Source organism: Uloborus diversus, chromosome 5 (assembly GCF_026930045.1).
Source record: "Uloborus diversus isolate 005 chromosome 5, Udiv.v.3.1, whole genome shotgun sequence".
NCBI classification, from domain to species: Eukaryota; Metazoa; Arthropoda; class Arachnida; order Araneae; family Uloboridae; genus Uloborus; species Uloborus diversus.
In genome coordinates this window covers 55,671,094-55,679,110 of record NC_072735.1, presented here as the reverse complement: position 1 = coordinate 55,679,110, position 8,017 = coordinate 55,671,094, and positions in this window count along the sequence as shown.

The following is an 8,017-nucleotide window of genomic DNA, read 5'->3' as shown; positions in this document are numbered from 1 at the left end:
TGTGTTCCTTCTCGGATGTTCAAGTACCTCCCTGCCAAATTTGGTCGAGATCCGACAGAAACTGGATTTGTATAGGGAACATCCATACCCACACAAATGTATACATATATATATATATATATATATATATATATATATATATATATATATACACACACACATATATTCTTTGTTTTATTTAAATGTAGATTATTATTATCTTAAGTTTGTTTAGTTATTTTTTTAATATTTGGCGACAGAGAAAAAATGAAATCTGTGGTTTTTTTTATTATTTTTATTTATTTATTTATTTATTTATTTTTATTATTTATTTATTTAATTAATTTTTTATTTATTTATTTTATTTTATTTATTTTTTATTTTTTTTTACTTATTTCATTTGATAAGAGAGCCATGTTTTGTTTTTAGAAGACTGGAATACTTTTTTTAGAACCTCTTATTTGATTTTTTTTTCTTAATTACATTAAAACATTTTCCCCCATTCCCTTAAATTTGACAGATAATCCTTTTTTAATTCTCCTAGTAACTATCTTTTTGAAAAGTTTCTGATAAATTATTTAAAAGTAAATGTTTGAAAAGACATTTTTAAGCTATTAAGGTGTAAATGACTTTATGGAAGAATAGAGAAATGTTTTTGTATTACAATGCATTTTCTTAATAGTTAACTGTCTCCTAAAAGTTGCACAATATATTTTGATTTTTTTTTTTTTTTTTTTTTTTTTTTTTTCTGTTACTTATGTGTGATAAAAATGTTTTGCACTTTGTATATGTATACTTTCGTCACATTTCAAAGTCAATAAGCATTTTATATTTGGTGAGGTTACTTTGCACTTTGTGCAGATTAGTTTTTAGCTTGCTTTTATATTTTCGTCATCAGTAGTTGATATCTTTTTGTTCCTTAGGGGTTTTTTTGTTTCTTTTTTTTTTCAACTATTTATAATTAAAATTTTGATATTGAAATCTTTTGTTTTGCATATCTTCAATCAACAAGAAACAATAAAATAACAATCTGTGGTTTTAATTTTTTTTTTAATAAATATTTTGAAAAGTATTGGTGCTTTAATGAAGATTCCTATAATAAGACAATCAGATTTGAATGCTTAATACTTTTGTACCACAATCTATGTATGATAACTGTTCAAAACAGTTTGTTTGATAAGAAAAAACTTATGATTATTGTATTGTTGATAAACGTTTTACATGAGATAGAAGCATGTGTGCAAGCAGAAATTTCTTAATTGAATGCATTTGTTTTAGAGTTATAAAAAATCTTGTCAGTGAAACTTTCAACAGTGCATCTTTTCAGTGCAATAAACTGGCGTTATACTGGCAAAAAATAAGTCGTTCCTTTTCCATGCTTAAATTAAGGTTCTTTGTAACTCCAAAAATAATTGTGTGTGTGTGTGTATATTTTATTGAAATTTTTGCCTAGTACATTGTTTTCTTCCAACTTAAAATTGACATAAATGTAATCATATGCAATTTTTCCAAGCTATATATTTGTATAAAAGATGTAACTGATAAAATAAAATCTTGAATTCGATGAAATCTACTTGGTTGAATTATTTGTTTTAAAATTTTCATGTCATTGAGTTTTCATATAAATGCACCTATTAGTGCAAAAAGTTGTTATTTTTTCCTCATCATTCTCATTTGACAGCATAATACAGTGTGTTAAATAAGGCACTCAGAGTAGAAGTAGACCAAGCCAGTCAAATTTTGAAAAAAGCTTTTTTTTAAATGTTTTTTGTTGTAAATAGATAAATAGATTGAATTTCACATTCTCTATGCAAAAATTCCTTTTTATCATTTTCATCTGGCTACAAACTAGCATCAAAAAGACAATTGTGAACGCGTGTTGCTGCACGTGAATTTGTTCATTTTCATAAGGATCTTTTCCACATACGTGATAAGTTGATGTGTATTATATTAATATATATTTAAAGTGTTTTTGCAGTACTTTAAAGATGCATGCCATTTTTTTCCAATAATAAATTAAATATAGTCAAATATTGCATTTTTGAATAATCCTAATCGGGGCCGGATTACGCTTTTCAACCGCTCCATGCAAAAGTGAAAAATTGCGTCCCTTTTTAACTGCACGTAACCCCCCCCCCCCCCCCCATTAATAAATACAAGCTTTTTTTTTACATTGTTTTAGCGAACGCACTAAATGTGTCGAAGTAACTTGATAATCATTGAAAGTATCTTTACTAATAATAAATCTGAAAGTCTGTCTGTCAGGATCTCTATCTGTCTGTCAAGATCTCTGTGACGCCTGATGCCCGTAGTGCCTAGACCGTTTGGCCGAGTTTCATGAAATTGGGCACAAAGTTAGTTTGTAGCATGGGGGTGTGCACTAGGGTGGGCCGAAAAAACTTTTTTTGGAAATCTGTTTTTGGATAGTGCGGAAAAGTTGCTATATGGGCCCATTATTACCCATAAAAAATTTCGCTAAATTTGTTTAATATTTAGCCGGCGCTATTTGACCTTGAAAAACTAAAAAAAAGGACAAAAATGCACTTTTTTCAAAAAAAAAAAAGGGGGGGGGGGGTCAAAAATAAAAGTTTGAAGCTAGTTTCAACAAACATTAGAAGTATCTGTCAGTGAATTAGTTAAAATCCTCGAAGATTTTTATACATTTCGTAGAATATTTAGCTACGCTCCTTTAAGACTGAAACATTGGAAAAATGAAAAAAAAATAAAAATAAAAGTAGTTTCGAAATAAGTAAGTACTGAAATGTTACGCAATACAATACTTAGAAAAAACAGTGAAAATTCAATCAATTTTGTGCGACATTTGTACGCCAATTTTAAAAAATGCACACACTCAAATAAAAAATAGTTACATAAGATGCTAATTTTTCAATCTTTGGTTTCAATAGTTTCTTCTGGATAATAAACGGCGCTCAACTACTTCTATTTTTCCTAAGATTATTTTATAACTATTTTATATATAATTGACAAATAGAGCCCTTCAGTATTAAAAAAATGTGAATCCTCTGAAGTCTTAAACTGATTAATGAATTGAACGCAAGTATTATTCTTTTTTTCACGCCATTTCTTCCTCTCGACTTTATGACCCACTTAAGAGAAATACCCCCCCCCCCCCGACAAGAAATGCTGTAATTCTACACCTCCACAGCTGGGAGTTAAGCAATTAAAGGGATCCTCTCATGTATCCAATGTCCACAATTAGTTGCCACTGAGGCATCCTCTACTGGAATTGGACGGTTGCACTAAGTGGCCACATTCATATTCTGGAGCTATCGAATAACTTCTTAGAGATTGTAAAAAAAATCCGGTGGTCAAATTTGATAAAATTGACCGCAATCTTCTGGTTTTGGACATGGAAGATGTAAAAAATTTAAATACTGAACAACAATATTTGTATAGAATCTGTCTTGCCGTAAAAGATGGTAGTTGTCCTTCAAGCGTGGCTGACAGTAGCCCAGGCAAACTTAGTCAGTCATGCACGATGGCTGACAACTGCAAACCATTTGTTACGCTTGTATATAGGCACTCCAACTCCATCAGAAAATCTTACAACGCTTGTAAAGAATGTAATGTTAGTTTATGCTCCAATGTGGTTTGAAATAAAAATGAAACCGAACTGCCAGTACGGCGCCCAACATTTTTGGAAAATAATTTCTCTTGCAAGGCAGTTTCCAGACGACGTTAAGGAGATAATTTTCAAAGTTCTCTCAAGTAATGCATATTTCTCTCATCCTGAACAGCTACTGTTGACAATGTTGTTTGACTCAAGAAAATACATTCGGGAATTAGCTGTTAGGCGCATTCTGAACTCTAGAAATAAGAAGACGAAGAGCTCGGATGGTGTACGATTTTTTTGAGCGTCCTAAACTCAATTTTGAAGCCGTTGATTATGTTGATTTAGTTGATTGGGCAAACTGTGTTGTAACAGAGTTAACTCTTACAATGCATCTAAAAGACCAACAATGGAAAGAAATGTGCAAAGAACATTCTACAGAGTTTACTTTCGAGAAATTTCCCTGTCACACGCAAGCTGTGAAACGTTGTGTGAAACTAATAACCGAAGCTGCAATAAAAGTTTGTGGTGAAACTGCACGAGATGGATACATTTGTGCCAAACTTCAAGGTAGGAAAGAACTTCCCTCATTTGATAAAAAGGGACAATATTATTCCAAAAAATAATATTCATTATGCATGAGGTATTATAAATCAAATTTGAAGATTTCTTTTTTAAAATTTTATTATCTATATATGTAATTCTAGAAAATGTATGATACTATTGCGTGATAATAATTACTATGATTAATAGTGCTATTTAATTAATTAGTCTATGATTTTTAATTTTGAAAAATAATTTTCACATTGGTTTTTAAAGAAATTCAATATTTTTTTCATTTTTCTCTAATTTTTGATGTCGAAAAGGAGCGGTTAAATGCTCATTAAAATCAATGAAACATTTTATGGGCTCGAACTGGTTCATTATATAATATTTTCGGTGCATTCCAGCAAAATATTTGAAATTAATTTTTTTTTTAATTTCGACAAAAATTCATTTTTCTCTTTTTTTTCGGTTTTTTCAGTGTCAAATAGCGTCGGCTAGATATTTTTTAATATCTAAGAAATTTTTTGTGAGTGCTAACTAGTACACTACGCAACTTTTGCGCGCTATCCAAAAATTGATTTCGAAAAAAAAAAATTTCGGCCCACCCTAGTGTGCACCTCAAAGCGATTTTTCGAAAATTCGATGTGGTTCTTTTTCTATTCCAACTTTAAGAACAAAATTATAAGATGGACGAGTAAATTACGAAATTATCATAACGTGGAACCGTAACATGAGCAAGCCAATTGGCAAGAAATTCAGTATACATTATTTGTAAATATATAGGCGAACCAAAAGATCTTTTAATTTTCTACTACGGGCAAAGCCCTGCGGGTGTCACTAGTTATCTATTATAGGGATAGTTTTCATTCTGTGAAAGATGACTTAGTTTAGTTTATACGATTGATTTTTTCATGGTTATTGTTTAAATAAATAGAAAGCAATGTGATTTTGTTTCATAGAATTATGTTGTTTATTTAAAAGGCGTTAGCTTACTGCTACGTAAAAAAAGGAAAAAAATCATTTTGTGCAATTGCAAATTAGAGATACAAACGTAAGCGAACATCGAACTCATCATTAATTTCTCATTTTTTATTTATAAAAGATTTGATTGCTTTTTATGAACCGAAACATTCACTGACGCTCTGATTCTATCACTTACATTAAAAAAGTAAAAAAATATAATAATATATGAGAGAAAAAAAACGTTTCTCAAGATTCCCCTCAATTTCTTTTGGGTATTCGGGAATTCTACACCAAAAGCTTAAAATGACCGAAATATTCAATTAAGCTTTTGCAAAATTTTTTGACTGTGGGAATTCATTTAGAAAAGAGATGGAAAGGAAAAAATAGATTTTTCCCTCGTGAGCTTTTTTCGTGTGTGTTTATGGAGGTATTTTTCATACTTGTAGCTATCTTTTGCTATAAATATGTATGCTTTTCCCGGGGTAAGTGAAATATGCATAAAAAACGAAAGTTTTTTTCTTTCTTTATGAATGGATATGCAGATCCAAATTTATTTAAACCTGTTTTTCTATGTCCCGTGTTTTTCTTCTCATCAGAGAGAAAAATCAGAAACTTGCTTTTTAGTCGTAAAGTAAATACATGAGAGCAGAACTCAATAGTGTTTTGGATAATATGCCAGAAAATATTGCCTATTTTCGTTACCTTTATAAGTAAAATGTACATTTTATACAATTATTTTAAAATATTTGCTTTGTATAATGCCACAAAGCACGTCATAGCAGTTTATAAAGAATGATTAAAATCTACTTAATTTGAAAGTATGTATTTATTGCTACATTTTACTTATTCATTTATTTATTTTATGGTTATCTTACGTTATGGTTACATATCGTGGAACCATAACATGGGTACAAGCCAATTGGCGAGAAAATTTACCATACATTATTTGTAAATATACAGGCGAACCAAAAACCTTTTAATTTTTCTATTACAGGCAAAGCCGTGCGGGTACCACTAGTTAATCATAATTTTCAAAACGGTTAACAGATTTGATTTTGGTGATTTCAAAAATAGCTAAAGAGTTACCGAACTATTTCTCCATTCATAAGACAGCGGTCTGAGAGAGAGTGGATCTAACAATTGGTTTAAGAGCGAGTCCTCTTACTGGAACATGAGCACATAAATTAGGAGACTTTTGTAATCTACGTAAAATCTGAAATTAGTAAAATTATGCTTATCATACTACAAACCTATGACGAACTTCAGCTAATACAAGAAATAAATAGATAAATAATCATGCATTTCATAGAAGCCGCCGAAGCATGTTTTAAATAGAAAGAAAATTAAAATGCAGTAAGGGGGAGATTTAAATACATTGTAATGAATAGTCACACCAGTAGTTCTAAGCAGGGCTGTGGAAATGGAAGAAAAATGTTCGACTCCAGGATTTTGAAATGTCCGACTCCAACTGCGACTCCGGCTTATGTATTTAAAAAAAAAAAAAATTTTTCAAATCACCCTCCTTCATGGGAAGAGGGAAAACCCCTAAACAGAGATTGAAATTTTAATTCCTTTTTATGAAATATTTGTGTTGTATATTATTGTAAACCTAAGATGCATACAATGTTAGAAATTCAATTTGAAAATCAAATTTTCCAACAGTTGCGATTTCTAAAGTGAGATTGCTTAAAAATTCCATTTAAAAAAATGGAAAAGGGCTAATTTTCTCCTTTTTAATACTTAACAAATAGATGTTGATCAAATCCTGTGCTTTCCCTTTTTGAAAGCACAGGGAAGAGTGAGAGAATGAGTTTTGAGAGAAAAAGCTTTTTTGCTAAGTCAAAAAACTTTTCTTGAGAGGGAACGGTCCCATTCCCCTCCCGGGGGAAACCCATATGGTGGGTGGCACCTCAACTTAATTTCAGAGTCTATAAAAATGAAATACTTTAATTCTAAAACAATTCCTCAATAATAGATCTTAAATTCATCTTAAAAATTTCAACAAAAATTTTGCACTATATTGCGGAGAGAGGTAGGGTACATGTATGTCTGGATTAAATTTTATATAAATTGCGGCGGTTTACAGCTAAACAAACAAGCTACAAGTTTACTAATAAAAATTAGCCTTTGAAGTTAGTGAACAAAACACTAGTAACCTAAGGTAAGAAATGATTAAAAAGCACAAACTTCTGTGAAATACACCGCCAGCTCAGTCATTTCCATCGAGGACTGCAGTTTCGTGCTTATTAGCACTCATCAGCCCGGCATAGGAAAGTGACTGAGCTGGAGATGGAAAACCTCTTAAGGAAGCCAAGAGTGCCAAACAAACTGGTAGCTAATATAAAATTAGCACTGACCAGACGAGTGACCGAAGCAATGGTTCGGTTCAAGGTTCGAATCTTGAAGGCAAGGCAAGTATATTCAGTAAGTTACCGCCCTATAGCCAGGGCAAAGGCAGAGATACGTGTAATACACCGCCAGCTCAGTTATTTCCAGCCGAGGACTGCAGTTTCGTGCTTATTAGCACTCATCAGCCCGGGCATAGGAAAGTGACTGAGCTGGAGATGGAAAACTTCTGTGTTAATTTTTCATATGAGTTGTATTTTTGGCGTATTAAAGTTTCAGTCATTTATGATGGATGTAAATGGATGAGTCTTGAAGATTTTGGTGGGGGTGCCGCGTTCTGCATGTTCTTCAGCAAAAACGTTTTTATTCCTCACAAATGTACTTTCTTTTTGGAATTAAAATATCGTTACTCGCCCTTCAATCCCCATTATATTTAACGTTTTAACTGGGTAGCACCACGGATTCCATGGCATGGACTCGCGGGTTGGAGGGGGGGGGGGCAGAGTAATGTTTAGTTCTTTTTGGTATCTACGGCTATTTTTCAAATTTTTATTGACAGACAAGACAACATGAGAAAGATTTAAGTACTAAGTGGTCAGTACTTAAGTCGTG